Below are 23,466 nucleotides of genomic sequence, written 5' to 3'. Positions count from 1 at the left end.
CTACTCCCAGTCACGACCTCCCCACTCAGCCAGCTCCACTCAACACACACACCTCACCTCCTCCCCTGACGCCCGTTGCCCTGAGTCCGGAAGCTGCTCCTGCTTCCGTTCCTGTCGCCCTATGGTCTGCGGCTCTCCTGGCACCTCCGGGCCGTCCGCCCAAGGCTCTGCTTTCTGGTTCGTCTTCTCTCTGGTCCTGTTTGCCGCCTCCTGGCCGTTCGTCGGAGGCACCCCTGGTCTGCTGCGCCCGGCCCCTCCTCTGGGCCTCCCTCCGCCCGCCCGGTCTGGTGTCCCTGGGTCTGGTGTCATTAAATCAATAACAAACAATCTTCTTCACACATTTATTTACGTCATGTTGTGTTGTAATAGAAATCATGTTTATACTGGAACTTTGAGATTGTTAACAGGACAGTATATGTCTTATCACCACTTCAAGTCCAACTTGAACTTTGTGCCAGTTGACCTTAGCAGATGAGTCATTGCTAAAAGCCGTTACTATGTTTTCTAAAGTATGGATCTCTGTTTGTGACTTAACGAGAACAACAACATCATCTGTATAGGCCGACAGCACAGGGTTGGCCATACAATTGGGTAAAACCAAACCACTCAGGGAGGACCGGACCTGGCATAAAAGAGGCTCTATGGACAGTGCGTACAGCATGCCTGAGAGCGAGCAGCCCTGTCTGATGCCTCGTTGCACTTTAAAAGGAGCGCTCAGCTCACCATTGACCTTCAGTACACTCTCAATGTCCTGGTACAGAACCTTGATCATAGCAATCAAACCAGGGCTGAGACCAAACCTCTCCAGATTCTTCCAGAGATACGGGTGCTCGACCCGGTCGAAAGCTTTTTCTTGGTCCAGCGAAATCAGGCCCAAGTCTATTCCCAATGAACCAGAGAGGTTCAAAACATCCCGAATTAAAATCACATTGTCAGTGATTAACCCACCGGGCACACAGTAAGTCTGGTCCCGATGGACCACCTGGTCCATCACCTCTCGCAGTCTGTTGGCCAGAGCCTTGGACAGGATCTTGTAATCCGTACAAAGCAGTGAGACGGGACGCCAGTTCTTAATGTCCTGAAGGTCACCAGTCTTTGGCAGCAGAGTAAGAACTGCTCGTCTGCAGCTGAAGGCCAAAGAGTCCTCCGTTAAGCTTTTGGCAACAACACCGAGCAGATCCTGCCCCAGCTCAGGCCAAAAAGCCTTGAAGAACTCAACCGAGAGACTATCAAGCCCAGGAGCCCTCCCTCCCTTCATACTCTGCAAGGCCACAGACAGCTCCTGCAAGGACAGAGGTTCGCCGAGTGGCACGTTAACCTCCTCAGAGGCCTGGGGAAGATCACCACAGAAAGTCTCGTAGCACGCCAAGTCCTCAGTGTACTCACTGCTGGACAGGTCGCTGTAGAACTCCACAGCCCTCCCCCTGATGTGACCAGGCTCTGTCAGCACAGCCCCTACAGAGGAGTGCAGGCTGTGGATGTACCTGTTCTGGCCATTCCTCTTTTCCAGACTGAAGAAAAAGCGAGAGGGAGTATCCATCTCTGCGACAGCCTGGAATCTGCACCGGACCAGTGCCCCTTGTGTTCTGGTGCCCAGTAGGCTGGCAAGAAGAGCCTTTGTTGATTTGAGGACGTCAATGTGTCCTGTGTTTCCTGTGGAATCTGCCAAAAGTTGCAGTTCCACATTATCACTCTCCAGAGCTTCAATCGACCTGGTAATGTCCTTAGTGACATTGAGAGTGTACTGTTGGCAGAATTGTTTAATCTGGACTTTGCCACAGTCCCACCACTGTCTAAGATTCATAAAATCCGGGAACCGGGAGGCAGCGGACACTTTGAGGCCGTGCTTCCGCGTCAGCTCGGTGAAGAGCATACTTCCATCTGCACCTCCACCTGCACGCCGACCAGCGAACGCCAGTCGGACACAAAAGTGCACAAAACCTGTAAAAAAAACCCTACCCCCCCCTTTATAAAGACCAGACTGTACAACAAACACGTTAAAAAGACACACTGTGAAAAAAATAAAGAAAAAGATTGAAAAACTACAAAAATCACAGAAAAACGCTCCGAGCTCTCAGTCACATAGCAGAGAGAGAGAGAGAGAGAGAAAAACCACAGCCAGGCAGGTTGTAATAATAAGAATAAATTTGTTTATATAGCCCTTTTCTAAACATACAGTGAGGGGAAAAAATTATTTGAACCCCAGCTGATTTTGTAAGTTTGCCCACTAACAAGAAATGATCAGTCTATAATTTCAATGGTAGGTTTATTTGAACAGTGAGACACAACAATGACAAAAAAAATCCAGAAAAAATGCGTTTCAAAAGAGTTATAAATTAATTTGCATTTCCATGAAGGAAATAAGTATTTGATCCCCTATCCGTCAGCAAGATCTCTAGCTCCCAGGTGGATCTTATACAGGTAACGAGCTGACATTGGCAGCCCTCTCAGCTCGTTACCTGTATAAAAGAGACCTGTCCACAGAAGCAATCAATCAATCCAGATTCCAAACTCTTCACCATGGCCAAGACCAAAGAGCTTTCCAAGGATGTCAGGATTGTGGACCTACACAAGGCTGGAATGGGCTACAAGACCATCACCAAGCAGCTGGGTGAGAAGGTGACAACAGTTGGTGCAATTATTCGCAAATGGAAGAAACATAATTAACTGCCAATCTCCCTTGGTCTGGAGCTCCATGCAAGATCTCACCTCGTGGAGTTTCAATGATAATGAGAACGGTGAGGAATCAGCCAAGAACCACTCGGGAGGAACTTGTCAATGATCTCAAGGCAGCTGGGACCATAGTCACCAAAAAAAAACAGTTGGTAACACACTACGCCCCGAAGGACTGAAATCCTGCTGTGCCCGCAAGGTCCCCCTGCTCAAGAAAGCCCATCTACAGGCCCGTTTGAAGTTTGCCACTGAACATCTGACTGATTCAGAGGAAGACTGGGTGAAAGTGTTGTGGTCAGATAAGACCAAAATCGAGCTCTTTGGCATCAACTCAACTCGCTGTGTTTGGAGGAGGAGGAAGGCTGCCTATGACTCCAAAAACACCATCCCCACTGTCAAATATGGAGGTGGAAACATTATGCTTTGGGGGTGTTTTTCTGCCAAGGGGACAGGACAATTGCACCGCATCAAAGGGAGGATGGATGGGGCCATGTACCGTCAAATGTTGGGTGAGAACCTCCTTCCCTCAGTCAGGGCATTGAAAATGGGTCGTGGTTGGGTATTCCAGCATGACAATGATCCAAAACACACGGCCAAGGCAACAAACGACTGGCTCAAGAAGAAGCATATTAAGGTCATGGAGTGGCCTAGTCAGTCTCCAGACCTTAATCCCATAGAAAATCTGTGGAGGGAGCTGAAGGTTCAAGTTGCCAAACATTGGAGAGGATCTGCAAAGAGGAGTGGGCCAAAATCCCCCCTGAGATGTGTGCAAACCTTGTGGCCAACTACAAGAAACGGCTGACCTCTGTGATTGCCAACAAAGGTTTTGCCACCAAGTACTAAAGCACGTTTTTCAAAGGGATCAAATACTTCTTTCCTTCGTGGAAATGCAAATTAATTTATAACTCTTTTTGAAACGCATTTTTCTGGATTTTTTTTTGTCATTGTTGTGTCTCACTGTTCAAATAAACCTACCATTGAAATTATAGACTGATCATTTCTTTGTTAGTGGGCAAACTTACAAAATCAGCTGGGGTTCAAATAATTTTTTCCCCTCACTGTATGTTACCAAGCGCTTCACAAAAGAGACAAAAACACATGTGGCCCAACAAGATCAACCTGAGCAAGCACTAGATAAACAGTGGAGAGGAAAAACTCCCCCTAGAGGAAGAAACCTCCAGCAAAACCAGGCTTAAGTTAGATGACCTTCTACTTCGACCGGTTGGGGTGCAGGAAACAATAATACAAATAAGACAAAACAATAAACAATACTAGAAACAAAACTTACAACAACTGCAATATCAGTCCTTAAGAAGCCCAGTTTCAAAGAAGAGACATTCATCTAAGTTAATTGGAAGTCCTCCTAAAGGAAGATTTGTCTGTTTAAAGAAGATCAGAAAAGGCTCGCCACTTATTTCCTCAGGTAAGTTGTTACAGAGTTTGGGGGCTCCAACTGAAAAGGCTCTGTCACCTCTAGTTGTCAATCTATCATCATGGACACACAGAAGATTTCAAGATTTCTACCAGAGGATCTCAGGCTACGTGCAGGCTCATAAGGCTTTAACAGCTGGGCTATTTAGCTGGGGTAAATGCCATGTAGGGCTTTAAAAGTTAATAACCTCATAAATAAGGTACCAGGCAGGAATGGTGACACAGCGTTCTCTTAAAGAACATTTGGACAAGAATGCAGCAGTGTTCTTAAAGCGTTCTATGGACTATGGCCACACAAACAGTGTAGCATGAGATTCCACTAGTGGGCTTAAGATCCAGCTCCCATACTGCAAGATTCCCCCATAGCAGTGGCAAGATGCGAGGTAGATGCTGGAAGAGATAGAGGCTGCAGGATCATACGACCAAGTAAGAACCCCCTGTGCATCATCAGTAGTGATTGTGACCAAGAAGGAACGGTCGCTAAGGCCATGCATAGATTACAGGAAGCTCAACACCTGCAGCACGAGAGATGCTTTTCTCCTCCCAAGAAAAGAGGAAGCACTAAAGGCAGTTGTGCAACAAGAAAGTGAAGAGCAGAGGTTCTAAAGAAGGTGGAAGTTGTAATAGAAGATCAAAGCAAGACAAGACGCCCGTCTAATGTGATCCAATATGGTACAGGTACAGATAAAATCGACACCATCACTCAACAAGCTTGATAAAGTTTGCTATGGACTTTGTTACCTTGTGTCAGTAGTGCTGATGTGAGGCTGATGGCTGGGGAGCCATAAATTAAAGAAGAGGTGAATATGGAACAGTAATTTCAGTTGTTGATGATTGTCCCTTACCAGACACCATGGATCCAGAGCCTGTTGCATTCTGGGTTCCAGGTTTTTTTGTTTTTCTTTGCTTCTTACCACAAGGTAAGCTGTTGTGGGAGCACTCAATATTATCCTTAAGTACTATAAATGTTTCAATTCATATGACGCATGTGTTAATGTCTATTGTTGCTTAAGATGTTAAGATACATGGAAGCATCTGTATGAAGTTCAAGGATTAGTTTAGTAGTTTAGTTGGACAATAATCTCAGTTTAGCTTTAAAAGAAGTTTTGTTAAACTTTTATTTTTGTGATTTTGTTTCTTTTATGTCAGGTAATTGTCATGTAATTATATCAACTTACTAAAGAGTTTGTGTGATTTTTTTGGGTAGGATTCAAGGTGCGTGTCCTTAAAGGTCCTTATAACAATCTGGAACCCCAGCACCTTGTGTGTGTGCAGCAGGTACAAACTTCACTGGGAGTGCAGAAAGAAGGGATTACATTTACAAGGAATCGTTTAGAACTGGTTCGAGAAAAAACTGATTGAATCCATGAATCTGAAAACGTGTGTGTGAGTGAAAGAGACAGACATGTAGAGACTGAACTATCTGTTCAACAGAGACGACGTTTCTCGGACAGAACGACACTCTCAGTACTACACTGAACACAGAGACACTGAGGAACCAGGAAACCAGAACCCAAACCCAGGATAAAGAGGTTCAGTGAATGTGGTGTTGAAGGTGTGGAGGTGGATCAGTTTGTCAAAGGAGACTCTGTAGAAGGACAGAGTCCCAGCAGGACAGTCCACATACACTGACACTCTGTTAGAGACAGAGGAGGAGATGGATGTAAATATGTTATTGTGAAGACCATGGTAATGACCATCAGAGTAGATCAGAGTCCAGGACTGATCGTTCCATCCAAACAAACAGTCTTTACTGTCTCCTTTCCTTCTGATTCCTCTGTAACTCACTGATATATCAACCCCTCTTCTCCACTCGACCTCCCAGTAACAGCGACCAGTCAGACCATTACTGCACAAAAGCTGCCAGTAGTCAAATCTGTCTGGATGATCAGGATATGACTGATCCTCCTTCACATGTGTCACCATCGTGTTGTCATCAGACAGTCATAGTTTTCTGTTCACTGTGTTTGTGTCGATGGTGAGTTGACAGAAATCTGATGGAGAGAACAAGACACAATCCAGCTGCAGTTATTAATCTATCATCAGTTTGATGAGGACTCATGACATCAGGGATTTGAATGAGTGATGTGACAGTTTGAAGATGGTTGAATGTTGCTGCTTTGTTTTCATCAGTCTCATTAAAAACACACTTACACTTCCTCAGACCAGGTCTCAACCATCGGACTCCACCAGGCTCCACCCTGAAAGGAGGAGGGGGGTCAGAGCAGCACATTCTCTTTCAGCATGCACACATGGACATTACATGGCTCTCATACACACAGTGTGTTCTGGTTCTGTTCTAATGGAGGCTTGTATGTAGGGATGGACATTCAGCAAACAACTAAGGAACTGGAGTCCTTATCTTGGAATTCTACGGAGCAGGGAGGTGACATGGAGGAAAGATTTCAATTCTCTAGTTCACAGCAGTTTTGGTGTCAGACACCTGCTTTCAGTCTCACTCTGTCACCAGACAAACTAATGTGACACCACAGGAAGCAGGAAACTGGAGATCAAAGTCCAAGAGGATCAACTCCACATACATGGACTCTGTGTGTGTTTTCCTCTCTCTAATGTCTGTGGACTGATCTCAGCTGAGCTTCACACATTGTCCTGTGTTCAGAGGAAGTCTAGTTCACCTCCAGCTACTGGATATTGATCATTACACACAGACTTTGTGGCTTCATCTGATTTGGTGTCAGATTTGTTGGAGCAGCCAGAGACAGAAAGTGAAAACAGGAGTTTGAGGAGAAAAACATTCAATCACAAACTAATTCTTCAACTGGGAACAACAAGGAGTTTTTCCTCTTTGACAGATTGTAATGATGAAATGAACATGTTCTAGTTCTGATTTACTGTCTCCTATATATGACACAAGATCTCATAATCATTAACATCTTCACTTCCTCCTCCATCAGACATTGTCTGTGGCTGCAGCAGGCCTCTCTATACCTGAGAGTGTTCAATATCCAGTGCGGATACTCCAGTCCAGCAGACAGCAGCTGCACTTCTGTATCTCCTGGATGATTGTAGCTCAGGTCCAGCTCTCTTGAATGAGAGGGGTTAGAGCTCAGAGCTGAGGCCAGAGAAGCACAGCCTTCCTTTGTGATCAGACAACCTGACAGTCTGCAGAAACACAAAACAACACACAGGAGACTTGGTGATGGATTTTTTTTGTACAGACCCATTTGTATTTGGTGCTAATTTAGTCACATACAGTGGAAAGTAAAAGTAAGTTAATTAATGTTTTGCTGAAATTGTTCATTAATGTTATCTGATCTTCACAAACATAAACAAACAATATTTCCAAGTGGATAAAAGACTTGAAGAGACCTGTCCATATGCACCAGCATATGATCTCACAAAGGGTCTGAGGATCTTATCTCGGTATGTAATGGCAGGCTACCTCTGGCGAGCACATGGAGAGCCATGCGGCCCTACAAATAAATGCCACCCCACACCATTACTGACCCACTGCCAAACCGGTCTTGCTGGAGGATGTTGCAGGCAGCAGAACGGTCTCCATGGCGTCTCCAGACTTTGCCGCGTCTGTCACATGTGCTCAGTGTCAACCTGCTTTCATCTGTAAAGAGCACAGGGCGCTAGTGGCGAATTTGCCAATCTTGGTGTTCTCTCGCAAATTCCAAACATCTTGCACAGTGTTGGGCTGTAAGCACAACCCCCACCTGTGGCCCTCATACCACCCTCATGGAGTCTGTTTCTGACCGTCCAGACACACCAGACCAGACACCTGCACATTTATGGCCTGTTGGAGGTCATTTTGCAGGGCTCTGGCAGTGTTCCTCCTGTTCATGCTTGCACAAAGGCGTAGGTATCTGTCCTGCTGCTGGGTCGTTGCTCTCCTACGGCCTCCTCCACGTCTCCTGATGTACTGGCCAGTCTCCTGGTAGAACTTCCATGCTCTGGACACTACGCTGACAGACACAGCAAACCTTCTTGCCACAGCTCACATTGATGTGCCATCCTGGATGAGTTGTACTATTGACTTCGGTACGGTAGGACCCTTAGACAATGCTACCTGTCTACCTCATATAATGAGAGATGCAAACACAAGAGTCAAACCGGCTTGGATGCCAGCTGGGTCAACAAGTTCCGCGTCAGGTGTTGGGAAATCAGGGCAACCTGATGAGAAGTGGGCTACTGCAACAAGAATAAGATATTCATGGACAAGAGATGAGAACAGGGAACTATTGGAATGCTTCTACACAAGTAACCCTAGCGAGTGGGGCTACATGAAGAGGATGTGGGAACTATGGACACTTTGAAACCCATCACCAAGGCCAACACAAACACATATGCTACGGCAAGAGGGAACTAGGACAACAGGTCAGCAGGTAGATATTTATATCCATCCTCCCACAATCAGATATTGGGTTTCAAGCCCCAATAACAGAGCTTAATGCAAGAGCAGCTGCCCTAAGATTGAAGATCATGGCTAAAATGGCCACCTGGAGACCCCGAGTCCGGTTACCAAGAATTAACGAAGTACCTTCTGAAAGTTTGCTAGAAGATGTGAATGCAGCACTACAGACAATATCAACTCTGGCCATCACTGAGACCAATCAGCTGATATACAGCGCAGCAACCTTGATCCTTGAGGTACTTGGCTATAAGATCAACGCAAGACCATAAGGTGCAGTACCCTCCATGGAGGGTTTGAGAATTGCAGATATCCAAGAGAGGCTCTCGGGTATGAAGAACTGGACAGCATCAGGTCCTGACATGATCCATGCCTACTGGCTAAAGAAGCAAACCTCACTCCATGAGCACCTGGTGGCACGACAGTCCTGATCCTAAAGGACCCCCAGAAGGGAGCAGTCTAATCCAACTACTGCCAATAACCTGCACAACAGGGAAGCTCCTGTCATGCGTCACAAGATGAGCAGGCACATGGATCCAACCATGAGCAGTACCCAGAAAGAAAGTGGTAGTAACACCAGGGAGCAAAGCACCAGCTACTGGTGGACAAAGCAGTCAGAGACTGTAAGACCAGACATACCAACCTGTGCACTGCCTGGATTGACTACAAGAAAGCCTATGACTCAATGGATCATGGAATGCTTGGAACTGTATAAGATCAACAGGACTCTAAGAACCTTCATCCAGAACTCAATGGGAAAGTGGAAAACAGCCCTAGAGGCCAACTTCAAGCCGATTCCCAAGTCAATATTAAGTGTGGCATATACCAAGGAGTTGCTCAGTCCCCACTGCTGTTCTGCATAGGCCAGAACCCCCTCAGCCAGATCATCACCAAGACTGGCTACGGATACCGACTACGAATGCCACAACGATCAGCCACCTCCTCTACATGGATGACATCAAGCTGTATATAGCTGTAGATAGCTACAAATACCTTGGAATCCCATAGGCAAATGGTAACCACGAAGAGACGGCAAGGAAAAGAGCAACCACTAAGTACCTCCAAAGAGTGAGTGAGAAGTCCTGAGAAGTCAGCTGAATGGGAAGAACAAAGTCCGGGCTATCAACACCTACGCCCTCCCAGTCATCAGGTATCCCACTGGCATAATAAGCTGGCCAAAGCAGGAGATGGAAGCCACTGACATCAAGACAAGGAAGCTCCTTACAATGAAAAGATGGTTTCACCCCAAATGCAGCCCCCTGGGACTGTATGCTAAGTAGAAGGAGGAAGGGCAAGGATTAGTGAGGATCAAAGCCACTATCAGGATGAAATAACGTAGCTCCATGCATACATCAGGAAGATGCCCCAACTGATGTCTTGCTTAGCGAATACCTCAGGCAGCAGGCTCCAGAGGAGCAAGGGAAGGAAGAGGAGGAAACCTCATGGAAGGAAAAAACCCTGCACGGAATGTACCACCGGCAGATAGAAGAAGTGGCTGATGTTGACAAATCCTACCAGTGGCTGGACAAACCAGACTGAAAGACAGCAAAGAGGCACTAATCCTAGCAGCACAGTAGCAGGCTCTGAGTACAAGATTGATAGAGGCTGGGATCTACCTTACCAGGCAGTCTGTGCCCCTGAAAGAACCCAGCAAAAAACAGGACAGAACATCTGTGCCGAGTACAGGATGGAAGTCCCAAAGTCAAAACGGGACACACCTCCAAAGGTGGTTGAGAATGACAGAGCTAAGATCCTGTGGGAATTCCAGATACAGACAGGACATTTTTAGTGAAAATACTTACGAGAATCTTCTTGAAAGTCGAAATCTTGTGACATTTAAAAGTTTAGTCTGCTTGGATCTAGTCCCTGGATCTAGAAAAATTTACTTATGATGAACAAAAAATTGACCTGACCTGAGAATTTCCAGTTTACAGTGTGGATTCTCCAGTCCAGCAGACATAAGCTTCACTCCTGAATCCTGCAGGTCATTGTTACTCAGGTCCAGTTCTCTCAGACTAGAGAACTGGGAGCTGAAAACTGAGGACAGAGCTTCACAGCTTCTCTCTAAGAGGTTACAGCCACTCAATCTGAAAAACAGTGATGTATAAGATGACAACATTTGTGTCAAACTATAATCACCCTTAATGTTGACTCTAATGAAATCACACAGGAAAAGAACAGTTATTTTATATATTGTAAAAATACTGATCTTCTGCAGCTTAAAACTAATAACATCAGAAAGTTTAATCTGCTTCGGAGCATTTATGAACATTTTAAATATCTCCAGTTATTTAAAATAGAAAATTGACCTGACCTGAGAGTTTCCACTTTACAGTGTGGATTCTCCAGTCCAGTAGACAGAAAATTCACTCCTGAATCCTGCAGGTCGTTGTTACTCAGGTCCAGTTCTCTCAGACTAGAGGACTGGGAGTGAGAACTGAGGACAGAGCTTCACAACATATCTCTGAGAGGTTACAGTGACTCAGTCTGAAAAAAAGTTATGTATAAAATGACAACTATTGTTTTAAGATATACTGAAATACAGTCTTATGCAAAACAAGAAATTCTGTTATGTTGTTGAAATACAGTAGCTGTGGATTTAATAATGAATAAATTCCACTATCTTTACACTTACACAACCTTCTTGGAGACTTTGACGACTCCCAGCACAAACAGAAGATCCTTCTCTGAAAAGTTTAAGCAGTATTTAAATGGGTCAAACACGTCCAGATCTTTTCCTGAAGACACCAACATGAAGAGCAGAGCTGACCACTGAGCAGGAGAGAGTTTATATGTGGAGAGACTTCCTGAGTCCAGGTACTGTTGGATCTCCTCCACGAGAGAACGATCACTCAGTTCATTCAGACAGTAAAACAGGTTGATGCTTTTCTCTGCTGAGGGAGTCTCTCTGATCTTCTTCTTGATGTACAGGACTGTTTCCTGATTGGTCGGTGATTTACTTCCTGTCTTTATCTGCTGACCTTGTTGGAGAGTCTGATTTGTCTGCAGCGAAAGTCCGAGGAGAAAGCGGAGAAACAAGTCCAGATGTCCATTTGGACTCTGTATGGCCTTGTCCACAGCACTCTGGTGGAGAAGTTTTAGTTCAGGACTAAACAGTTTAGACCACAGAGAAGTTGACTGTTCTTCAGACAGCAGATTGACTCCAGTGTTGATGAAGGTCAGATGGACATGAAAGAGCAGCCAGAAACTCCTGAACACTCAGATGGATGAAGCAGAACACCTTGTCCCTGGTACAGTCCTCTCTCCTCTTTAAAGATCTGTGTGAACACTCCTGAGTACACTGAGGCTGCTCTGATATCGATGCCACACTCTGTCAGGTCTGATTCATAGAAGATCAGATTTCCTTTCTGCAGCTGCTCAAAAGCAGTTTTCCAGAGACTCAATCATCTTCCTGCTCTCTGGACTCCAGTGTGGATCTGTCTCAGCTCCTCCATCATACTTGATGTACTTCAGTTTGGTCTGAACCACCAGGAAGTGGATGTACATCTCAGTCAGGGTCTTGGGCAGCTCTCCTCCCTCTCTGGTTTTCAACACATCTTCCAAAACTGTAGCAGTGATCCAGCAGAAGACTGGGATGTGACACATGATGTGGAGGCTTCGTGATGTCTTGATGTGGGAGATGATTCTTCTGGCCTGATCCTCATCTGTGAACCTCTTCCTGAAGTACTCCTCCTTCTGTGGGTCGGTGAAACCTCTGACCTCTGTCACTATGTCAACACACTCAGGAGGGATCTGATTGGCTGCTGCAGGTCGTGTGGTTATCCAGAGGCGAGCAGAGGGAAGCAGGTTCCCCTGATCAGGTTTGTCAGCAGCACATCCACTGAGGTGGACTCTGTAACATCAGTCAGGATCTGATTGTTGTGGAAGTCCAGAGGAAGTCGACACTCATCCAGACCGTCCAAGATGAACACAACCTGGAACTCTTCAAACCTGCAGATTCCTGCTTCTTTGGTTTCAGTAAAGAAGTGATGAACAAGTTCCACCAAGCTGAACTTTTTCTCTTTCAGCACATTCAGCTCTCTGAAAGTCAATGGAAATGTGAACTGTATGTCCTGGTTGGCTTTGTCTTCAGCCCAGTCCAGAGTGAACTTCTGTGTTAGGACTGTTTTCCCAATGCCAGCCACTCCTTTGTCATCACTGTTCTGATTGGTTCCTCTCTTCCAGGTGAGCCTTTAAAGATGTCTTCTTGTCTGATGGTTGTTTCTGGTCTGTCTGGTTTCCTGGATGCTGTTTCAATCTGTCTGACCTCATGTTCATCATTGACCTCTCCAGTCCCTCCCTCTGTGATGTAGAGCTCTGTGTAGATCTGGTTCAGAAGGGTTGGGTTTCCTGCTTTAGCAATCCCCTCAAACACCACACTGAACTTCTTCTTCAGATTAGATTTAAGTTCACGCTGACAAACTGCAGCTGAAGTTCCTGAATCAAACCACAAAAACATGATCAATATAATTTCTAATGAAAAACACAGTTTGACAGTTTCATGACCCTAAATGATTCACATTTCAACATATTAACACTCCACATCTTCAGCTCTCAGTAAACGTCTCATTTGTCATGATGTTAAATGTTTAGAGAAATCCTCTTACTGCTCTGCAGACAGTCAGCCAGCTCCTCCTGCTTCATTCTCCTCAGGAAGTTCAGTGTGATCTTCACAAATGCCTCTCTGCTGCTCCTCCTCTGATGTTTATCCTCACCATCCAAACACCTCCCTCATCCTCACTCTGACGTCTAAGGCATTGTGGGTAATCTGGACTCAGAACCTTCTGGATCTTCTTCAGCTCGTTCTTCACAAAAGTGACAATGTTCTCCTCCAGCAGCTGGAACAGAATGAGAAGTGAACATTTCATTTTAACTGGTAGAAGACAAAATGTGATTCATGTGTCAGTCTAAAGACCTGCTGGTCTGAACAGAGCAGCATGGACTCTGTTAGGACCTGAATGGTTGGTTAGTATTCAATCTGGGTTTTATTGTAGTTCATAGTCAAAGTGTGATTGTACTTGTACAGACCATAATACAGAGTCCAGGTCTGGTTGATGCTGCTGGGAAGACTGATCCCTGTGAACCTCTGAGCTCTGCTGCTGAACTCTGAGGAGAAAATATTAATTTAAATTAAAGTTTCAACCATATTTTCAGCCAAACTAGTGACGGTGAGCTTTGTTCTGTGGTGTCAGGTGTTGTGATATAATCAGGTGTGTCCCCAGATCTGTCTTCCTGATTTTAAGAGGTCATTTGACACCTTTTGATGATCAATCAGGTGATTGACAGTATTTGTTGGTGCTAAATAAATATAAAATAGTTTCTTTTGTATTTATGTTTGCAAACTTTTTTTCTATTTTTATCTGAACTCTGGTTGAACACTGATCTTATTTTATGTCATTTGTAGACTGTGATGTTCTTTACCTGATCATTTCTGAACCTTTATTCATATTAATCCTAAGACAGACCATAAAGATCTGAACCAAGACTTGATTCCTGTTTTCAGGAGAATCAGAAAATAAAGTTCAATTTGAAACTCTTACTGTCTATAAACGGGTTGTTCAACATTAAAGACTATAGGTTCAATCACAGACCGGCCACTCTTCATGGAGACCCAGCTGGGTTCAGGAGAGTCTGGTCTCTGCTGCTGCATCCTGATACAAACCAACAACTAATCAGTGGTTGGACTCTTTGTTCACTAAAACAGTTCATAGTTCATCATTAGTTCTTATACTTTACTCTACACTCTATTAAAATGTAATTTGATTGTAATACTTTATTAATTACTCTGAAATGTATTTGTAACTGAAGAGAAATGTAGTGTAATAAAAAAAAATATCTTCATTTGTCATGTAGTGAAGCAGAAAACAGAAAAACTTAAGTAAAGTACAATAAGTATTGTACTGAAGTACTGGAGCAGCCTAAAAGTCCTGGAAGTTACAAACAGAGGAATCTAAAAAAGACACAGTTTAAAACTCAACAACTGACTCAATCAAATCTTTATAAAACATATTCAACATGAATTTGAAGAAAATGGACTTAATGAAAAACGCTGTCATCACTTTGTTTCTCCAGAGGTCCAACTGCAGACCTCAGTTCTGAGTCCAGTGGACATGAAACACCGAACATCTGGGACTGAGCCTCCTCTGATTTCTCCTCACAGACCTGAGGGACCTCAGACCGGGGTTATACTGAGTTATGACTAAACTCACAACAACTTACTGTGTGTCTGATGAAGGTTGCTGTTTAAACTCAATAAGACCATCCTTTGACCGGTCACTCTTTAAGGACACACAGCTGTGTTCAGGTCCTGGTCCAGGAGATTCTGGTCTTTGATGGGACCTGATAGAAAAACAACTTTGGTGACGCTCACATATTTAGTCAAAGTTTCCTTCATAAATGACAAATAGAATCAGAAGAATAGTAAAAATGTCCTGATGAAATATTCAATTCTAGATGAGACTTGGAGACAGAATCAGTCCGATGGTCTCAGTCATCTCACCTCTGAGCTTTGGTCTGGCTCTCATGGTCCTCATACCGAAGTTTTTTAGAGGGAGGGACTCCCTCCTCTCTGTCCTCACACTGATCCATGCTGAATCCACATCCACATCAGCTCACACACACTTTCTACCTTCATGTGGACAGGAAACACAAATCATTGATGTGCAGTGAAAACTGAAATCCTCCTTTCCATCATTTCTCCTGGACAAAGATCAGCTGCTCCTCCACTGATTGGCTCTTCTTTCCTCTTTCATATCAGTGTCACTTGAATGCAGTCAGACAGCAGTGGGAGGCAGAGGAAGCTGCCATCAGCTGCTCTACTTCTACTATCAGTCCACTAGATGGAGGCATGAAGCTGCAGCCCAGCACACACAGGATGATAACTTTTCCACCACTAAACAACATTTACAGATAAACACAGAAAAATAATCTGATCTGGTTATCTTAGAAAATCATGGAGATACTTTAAAAACTGCATGTACAGTAAACTTCCTCTGTGCCTCAGTCAAATCAAAGTCTAAATAGAGTTTCTACAAACAGACTTACTACACTGTAGTCTGGAAATGACTGAGAATCAGCAGTTTGCTGTACAACAATCTACTCTAATGATTCCTGTACACATGTGCTGTGTTTGCAGAGGGGGGGTGGGGGTTCATTTATGCGAGTCCTGAACAGTAACACACATGAACATCTACTTTGGGAAACCACAGCAGCAACAGCTACAGTGCAGCAGCAGAGATGATTTTCCTTGTTCAAACTTGGAACTCAGGCCCTTAGTTCAGTAATAACATGAAATCCCACATTCAATTATTTATATTATCCGATATATTATATACTTTATATACATGTCTAACCCAAAATTTAAATTTTCTATTTTGTTCAGCAAAGAAATCAAAAAGATTAAAAAAAAAAAAAGATGATTAGACAGAATGAAGCAGCTGAACTTACTCTGTAATAAACATAATCCTAATGAAATAATAAATAGAAAATACTGAGCCTTCAGCCCAAGATAGATAAAATATATTTATAACAGGATACATTTATTAAACAAAAAGACAGGGACACTGGAAGCTAACAAACACCAAAAGTAACAACTAAAAGAGACACGAAAACATGGTGGACAAATACAAAGTGACTAACAAAAGCGCTGCAGTAACGCAGGCAAAAGACGAACTACTAAACCAACAAAACATACAAAGTACCAACCAATGAACCACTAGAAAAATACAAACTACAACTCACTAATAAAAATACAAAGTAACAAATGAAGACCACTGCCGAGGGCAGGCAAAACATGAACAAATACACAAACCAAACAATACAAAGTAACAACAAAAAACGGCACTGCAGTAGCAGGCAAATGGAAAACTCACACGTGGGGAAAACAGTCCAACAAACATAAAGTGTCCTAGGGAAAACCAACAAACCCTTTTGTTCAGGGCTCCTCTGGCTTCAGGGGAGCAACTGGACGGACGGACCAGAGTTATGGAGGAGCACCACGCAATACAACACAACATGATACAACACGACGAACCAGCGGGGAACAAAGGACTGAGGGGAGCTTATAAAACAAAAGGGGAACACAAGTGAAATGAATTAGTCAATTAGGAGTCCAGTGGGATGAGTGGAGGTGGAGGTGGAGGTAGGGAAAAACAGGGAGACACTGGGCGGAGACAAAAACGCCTAGACAGACAGGGATGAGGCCGGAGGCCTGAATCCTGACACAGACGCCCATCACTCCTAGAAACTCTGCTTACCTATATTTTCACCACTCACCTTCAAACAGGGATTTCAAACCTTATTGCAGAAACACAATCTGTCTTCTTCAAAGGTCGATCAATGAACAATAAAATAAGGCTGGAAACAGATATCACCGAATATAGAGTTATTGATTTTGTAGAACATTTTTATTATACATTTTATCCTTTCACACAACCACATTTTGGTTTGGAGCTCTTGTTTAAGGGACTATATCAAAATATTAATAGTGCAGTATTATTACCTTTATAGCACCACCCCCAGGTTTAATATTAACATAGGAATCCCTCAACACTGTCCCATCTCTCACATATTCTCTAATTAAATACCCATCAGAACTGTCCTGCTCTGACTTACAGTATATTTTAGTAGTTTTTTCTTCATATTTGAAGACGATCTCCAGTTTTTCCACAAGAACAGACTTTGACACAAACAGTAACAAAGTTAAACTGATTCTGTAAAAACGACCTTTCACCTTCTCACACAGTTAATTCAACACATGTTGATCAGTCTAACAACAGAGTCTTTTTACTCACCTCTCCGCTGACAACACCTTCTCTTTCTTACTCTTAATCCAGTCATTTCTTTTCTGCTGTTCTCCTGATCCAGGTTCAGCTCAACACTTCCTCTGGCTTTTCACAATAAAAGTCTTTCCTAAACAGGAAGGCTGTACAACGTTCAATGTTGCCAGTTATGAAGGAAGTGTTTTATTTTATTCTTGTAACTTAGCTACAGGAAATTTAAAAAAAAAAAGTTTAAGTGACTAATTTTCCGGCTTTTGTTCTGTTTCTCCAGCACCTTCATCACAATAATCACACTGATAATAGCAAACTGACCTGGGAAAAACCCAGTGATGTTTGATATGGAAGAGACAAAGAGAGAGAGAATCTGATTTGTATTTTAACACTTCAAAACTGAAAAATCTGCATGTTACATAACAATAAACTGAAACAGTAAAAAGTAATTCTCATTTGACCAAAGTAAAAACATGAGCATGTAAATATTGTTTAATCAGGAGAGCAGCCAGAATAACATGAGTCCAACAGAAAACAGGAGAGATGAGAAGAAAACAGTGAAGAACACTGAGAGAGTAGTTCCACTGACAATCACTGCTGATTCTGTTCCTGATCACAGATCACAGCTGCAGACGAGGGAGTGGGTAAAATGAGGGACACAAGAACCAGGAAGAGCTGATTTCTTTCCTTTTTACTGTAAAAAATTAAATTACAACACTGAAGGTATAAAGATTCATGTAGTTAAACTATGTCAGAAGCATAAACAGGTCCATCAGGTCTTTAATGTCTCCTGGGTGGTATAAAGATTTGGTGATTAGTTCATTCTTTACTGTTTCCAGCAGGAAAACTCCTATTTCCTGTTTCACTGCAGGAAGAAGGAGCAGATTTCACTGGTTGAAGTGCAAACAACAGGATGACTGCTCTGTAGAATAAGAAGCTGTAAAAACAGTAGAAATCGTTTCCAAATATTCAAATACAACAAAGAATAAACAGTTTTTCTCTTTTGTGTCTGAAGATACAGACACTGAGGTGACGACATCAGTCAGTCTCACTGCTACGTTCATTTATAATCCTGAAAACATTTTACTAACTAAAGACTAATGATCATCACACAGTCACACATTAAAATAACCATCAGTCGTTTATAAGTCATTAGTTCATATCTATACGTGTTTGTTAATGATGAAATATCACACATGTTCTAAGTCGATTATAAACATTGAACATGATTCCTGCCTGGTTCTGCCTCAATTTATTTCCTCTCTCTGTTCTGTTTACATCAGACTCATTTCACATGAACTATTTATGAAAACACATGAGTGTTTGTGTTGAAAACAACAAAAACTCACAACCTGTGAGGTCAGATAGAGAATAAATAAAATGTTAATTTGTTCTCAGTTTCCAGTTTTACTTTAGTTTGTTGTTAAAAAGCTTCACAGGAGATGGTGAGTTTCTGGTTTAACCTTCATGTGACTCAAATATTTCACATGAAATGGTTAAAATCATAACCACATGCAGTCGTCAAGTCATCAATCATCTTTCTCAACATTCATTCTGTAAAAAAATCAATCTTCTCAATGAAAACTCAAAATATTTTAAAGTGAATCAAAGAGGAAACGTTCCTATATCTAAGCCAAGTAGATGAACTTTAAAGTAAAGTGCTCTAGAAAAAGCTGGTTGAGTTTCATGGGCTAAAAGTACAATAGTAGGTTGTTTCACCATGGTTGAACCACAGAGCTGAAAAGTTTAGTCTGAGATCTTTGAGGTGAGGGGACCACAGGACGTTGAGGGATTGTAGACCAGGATGAGGGAGTTCAGCTGGAGCTGTTGAGTTGACCACTTTGTAGACAGGAGTCAGGACTTTGAACCTGATGCAGCAGCTACAGGAAGCCAGTGCAGAGATCTGAAGAGTGCTCTGATGTTTCTGATGTTGAAAAGGCAAATCTGCATCAGACAGAGGAGATGTGGTCGGTAAAGCTCAGTTGATCATCAATGATCACCCTCAGGTTTCTGGCAGACTTAGTGGGAACAATCACTGTGGACCCTATGTTGATGCTTTTCTCCTCGGAGCTGATTTTTGATCACAGCCCTGTTGTCTAAAAGAAAGAAGTCGGAGTATTGGAGCTTTTGACTGTGGAGAGATGATCACTAATGTGATGAAGCTGAAATCCTCGCTGCTTTATGCAGCTCAGTAGACAAACAGATAGAAACTCTGAACAGAGCTTTGTACATATTTGATGCTGCTGCAGAAACATTAGAGATAACACAGCAACATGTTCCTCATCTGCTGTACATTTAGTTCTTTTAGTTGTTTCAGTCTAAATGTTAGAACCATAATAAATTATTATATAAAGCTGTGTTTTGTCATTTTCTGTCATAGGAAAGGTTTTAACAAAAGAAAGAAACTGTTCAAGTCTCCAAACATTAGAACAAATAGTTTTTCTCAATAAAACACTATTTCTTTATTCTTCTTTATTCTATTTTTTTATTTATAGCTCCAAGTCACACAAGTTCTCCCATCTCAGAAGGCAGGCCAACTTTCTATAAACACAGTTTGTCTTCAACAAATGTCATTGAACATAACATACTGTGGAGCAAGAGGGGAGAAACCCTTCTACATAGACCAGAGGCAGAGCACGGTTTCCAAAACCAGGAAGCAGATAGGGCTGCAACCCTCCTCTGTTCCCCTCCCCTCCTTCTTAAAGATCCCACTTGTGCTTATTTATTATTATTATTATCTATTTATTTCATGAGCTCACTCACCAGTTACTGTAATAACTTGAAAAGCAGCGCCCTCTGCAGGAGAAACTATCTCATGACAGTAATATTGTGTTCAAGTGCTCATCATCATTTTATATTTGTCAAAACAAACTAAAAGTAGAATCATCTGAAAATTAAAAGACATAAATACAGTTATTTAAAAGATTAATGAATGTTTCTATTAAACAACAGATCACACGTTGATGTAAAACGATCAACACAGTGGAGCATAAAGCAGCTAAAGAAACATATTTTTACAAGAGGAGTTGATGGAGATGAACCAGAGCTACAAGAGTGAACACTGGATATTATCACATTCATGATAATGTTGCTTCATAAAACACAAATCAGCTTTAATATCATACAGACGAAGGAATAAAGAAGAACTCAGCATGAACTAGTGAGAAAAGTCGTCACTCTGCTGTTTGCTCTGTAACATCTCTCCCACTGTGGACTTTGTCCTGAAACCTGAGCAGGTCTGACTCACATCAGAGCATCGTCAGCTGATGCTGTTCACCTGGACCTTACTGGTTCTACAACCTGGTCCACAGTTTGTTACGGGTGTCATTGAACGCACCACACTGAAGACGGTCCAGAGGAAGTAAAGGAGAGAGCTGTCTGAGTGGATCAGGGAGAAATGATAGACGAGCTTCAAGTCCCTGTGACTCCAGGTGCAGATGGTACTAAAACAGAAGTACTAACAACCACTGATGGTTCATATCAAACACAGAGGCTGAACTGTCCCCTGACCAAAACGTCAGCACATGGTGTCATGTCTCCATCTTGTGGCAGTGGTATATTTACCATGTCAGTTTCAATAAATAGTCTGTTCCTCTTTTCTCTGAACCATTGTGATCTAACGTCTCGTCAGTGGTGGGCTCTGATCTTCCTGAAGCCAAGTTGAAGAGAGAAGCTGCTGTCAGACGTTCTCTGTTTGTTACTGAGCCTTCACTGATTTCTGGGTCTCTGATATTAACACACTTACACAAAACAGTCTCAACAATTCTCTCTTATTCCTTTTGAAACTAGACATTCTTTACAATATGTCCACATCACAGTAACATTAGAGGATGTAGAGACTTGAGGAGACAAACTAAAAGTCTCCGAGAGGCTCAAGTTGAGTTTCTTTGTCTGGCACTGGATAAAAACCTTTGAGTTACTTTTCATCAACACTTTCATCAGATAAAAATGTGTGTGACGGCCGCAGCCTCGACCAACCGTACATTTGGTTTGGTAACGTTTCACTCACCCTTTATTTGACCTTAAGCTCAGTTTGGTTGTCTTTGGTTTGTAGTTGTCATCATTAAAAGAAAGCAGCACATTTAATTGAAGTGTTTTATTTGTTTACATACATAATTAGCTAGTGTAGCATGAACATTAGATTCATTTGAATTGTCAGTACTTAAAGTACTTTTGTTTAAACTGTACTAACTTCATTTCTCTTTTTCTTTAGTTCCTGTTCTGCTGGTCTGGGGATGGTCCTCCAGATAAAAGACTGGACTGAGGCCTCATCAGACTTTAATGACTTCTAATAGACCACGACTGAACCAAGTGATGGGATTAATGTAGTGAAGGGAAATATGGGAACTGTGTCTTAGTTGTTCTAGTTCATATCAAACTGTTGTTCTATTATTTTGTTGTTTCTTGTTGTGTCTCTTACTGGTTTGGTCAACAAGTATATATGTTGCCCCTTTTGAGTCAGTTGTGTCTTTGTTCATGGTAGAACTTGTGTTGTAGTTCAGTTTGTAGTTTGAAGTCTTTTGTTGACCTCTTTTAGGACCCAGTTTTGTTCCTAATCAAACTTGTGTCTGTTTCATTTTTTGGTGAATAAAAACCCACTTTTGTTTTTTGTTTTTTTAAACACACTTCCTGTGTCTATCTCCACGTCCCTGACACTGTGGAAACATACGATGAAACTAAGCTTCTGTCTCTTGGTCTGATTCAGGTCTTGAACAGTCTGATAGAAAGGGGGTCCTCCACGCAGAGTCCTGTTGGTCCTGATGGACCTTCATGGACCATCAGAGTCAAAGGATTCAGAGACACAGAAAAGTCTGATCTGTGAAAACCTTGTGTTCCACAGTTGAACAGAGGTTTCCTGTCTTATCAGTAGATTTACTCCAACTACGACTCAAAGCTACACAGAGTTTGACCAGTAGAGCTGCTGCTGTTGTCCCAGAGCAGCGTAGAGGCCGATCTTCCTCCACTCTCTGGTTGGGAACTCACAGTCGGTCTCTGAGGTTCAGGCTGATCAGCAGCTGCTGGAAAAAACACACAACATTAAATGTTGGTGATTTGTTGTTTGGTTCATTTGATGGTGAAACAATAATAATCTGTCAGTGCACAGTGGAGCTGAATCGGCTGGAAGCCTCGCTGAGAGCCTGGATGAGTGACAATAAATCTGCTACCATCTGGCAAGACAGCAGTCGTCCTCTTCTCCATAATTAAGAACAACGCAGATTATCAGGCCGGCAACATTTGCATTTAGTAGAAATCATCTTAGCATTGATCTGAATGTCACAGAGCAAATTGGTCTCTGGTGATGAACCAGAAAAAGACTGATTCATGTCAGAATCACATGTCCAACCTGAAAGTGACATAATGGATATATGATCTTGGTACAATTGAAACATGTAAATCAACGCCCCCTGCTGGAGCTTCTAGTGACTGAATAAATATCCATCTAATCATCAACTTAACCACTAGTCTTCTGGGGGCTGTGGGAAAGCTGCAGAGGTGGGGTACACCCTGGACAGGACACCAGCCTATCAGAAGGCTGACAAACATTTACACCTATCGACAATTTAGAATCTCCAATTTACATTTAGCCAATTTTATACATTTACATTTAGCCAGGATTCAAACTTCAGTAAAGAAAGTTATTTCCTTGTTTCTGTTCAGACAGGTGATGCAGATGTATCTCAGTCCCTCTAGTTGTTTGAAGTCACTTTGGTAATTCAGAGTCTTTAAATTAAGATTCTAAAATTCAGAAGTGGGAAAATCTTTGTAGATAAGGACATTACAGAAATGATGGATTAATAATGAGGATTATAAAAGTTGTTGTTTAACAGTAAAGATGAAGATTTGATGCTATTTACTCTGAAGTACAAATTATCCTGTGATTTTACACTGAACTGCATTAAAATTACCATTTCATACATTCTGATGTTACATGTTGATGGATTCAGAGTGTGAGACAACCTTGAGACATCTTGAACATTAAGTGTTGTGCTGTGTAGACTGTTTTGTTCTCTGTGGTGAAGCTAAATGAGAGATCAACAGCTCTGTGCTCCTGATGTTTCCTGTTTCTCATGAAAGCTGAATGTGGTTCTGCATGTTTGTCTGAAATAAAAATGGAAAGAAATAGATAATAAATCTAAAAAAAACAGTTCCCCTAATGTGATTAATAATTATCAGTACAGTCTTGTTCAGTGTCACAAATCCTCTCTTGTTTAA

The 23,466-nt window shown here is 42.4% G+C and overlaps 1 long non-coding RNA gene and 1 pseudogene across 1 annotated transcript; both read right to left on the bottom strand.

Moving 5' to 3' along the window:
• Positions 1–5,631: 5,631 nt before the first annotated feature.
• LOC117153112 overlaps positions 5,632–23,466 on the bottom strand; it is a 25,357-nt pseudogene continuing 7,522 nt past the window's right edge.
• On the bottom strand, positions 13,108–15,009 carry LOC113168178. Its single transcript, XR_003299353.2, has 4 exons — positions 14,982–15,009; positions 14,702–14,821; positions 13,511–13,588; positions 13,108–13,320 (listed from the first exon to the last, which is right to left on the bottom strand). It is a non-coding gene; the product is annotated as an uncharacterized LOC113168178 (long non-coding RNA).

The sequence above is a fragment of the Anabas testudineus genome, chromosome 18, assembly GCF_900324465.2.
Source record: "Anabas testudineus chromosome 18, fAnaTes1.2, whole genome shotgun sequence".
Lineage (NCBI taxonomy): Eukaryota > Metazoa > Chordata > Actinopteri > Anabantiformes > Anabantidae > Anabas > Anabas testudineus.
The sequence above is the reverse complement of the archived record's forward strand: the minus strand, read 5'-3'. Positions and strand labels throughout refer to the sequence as shown.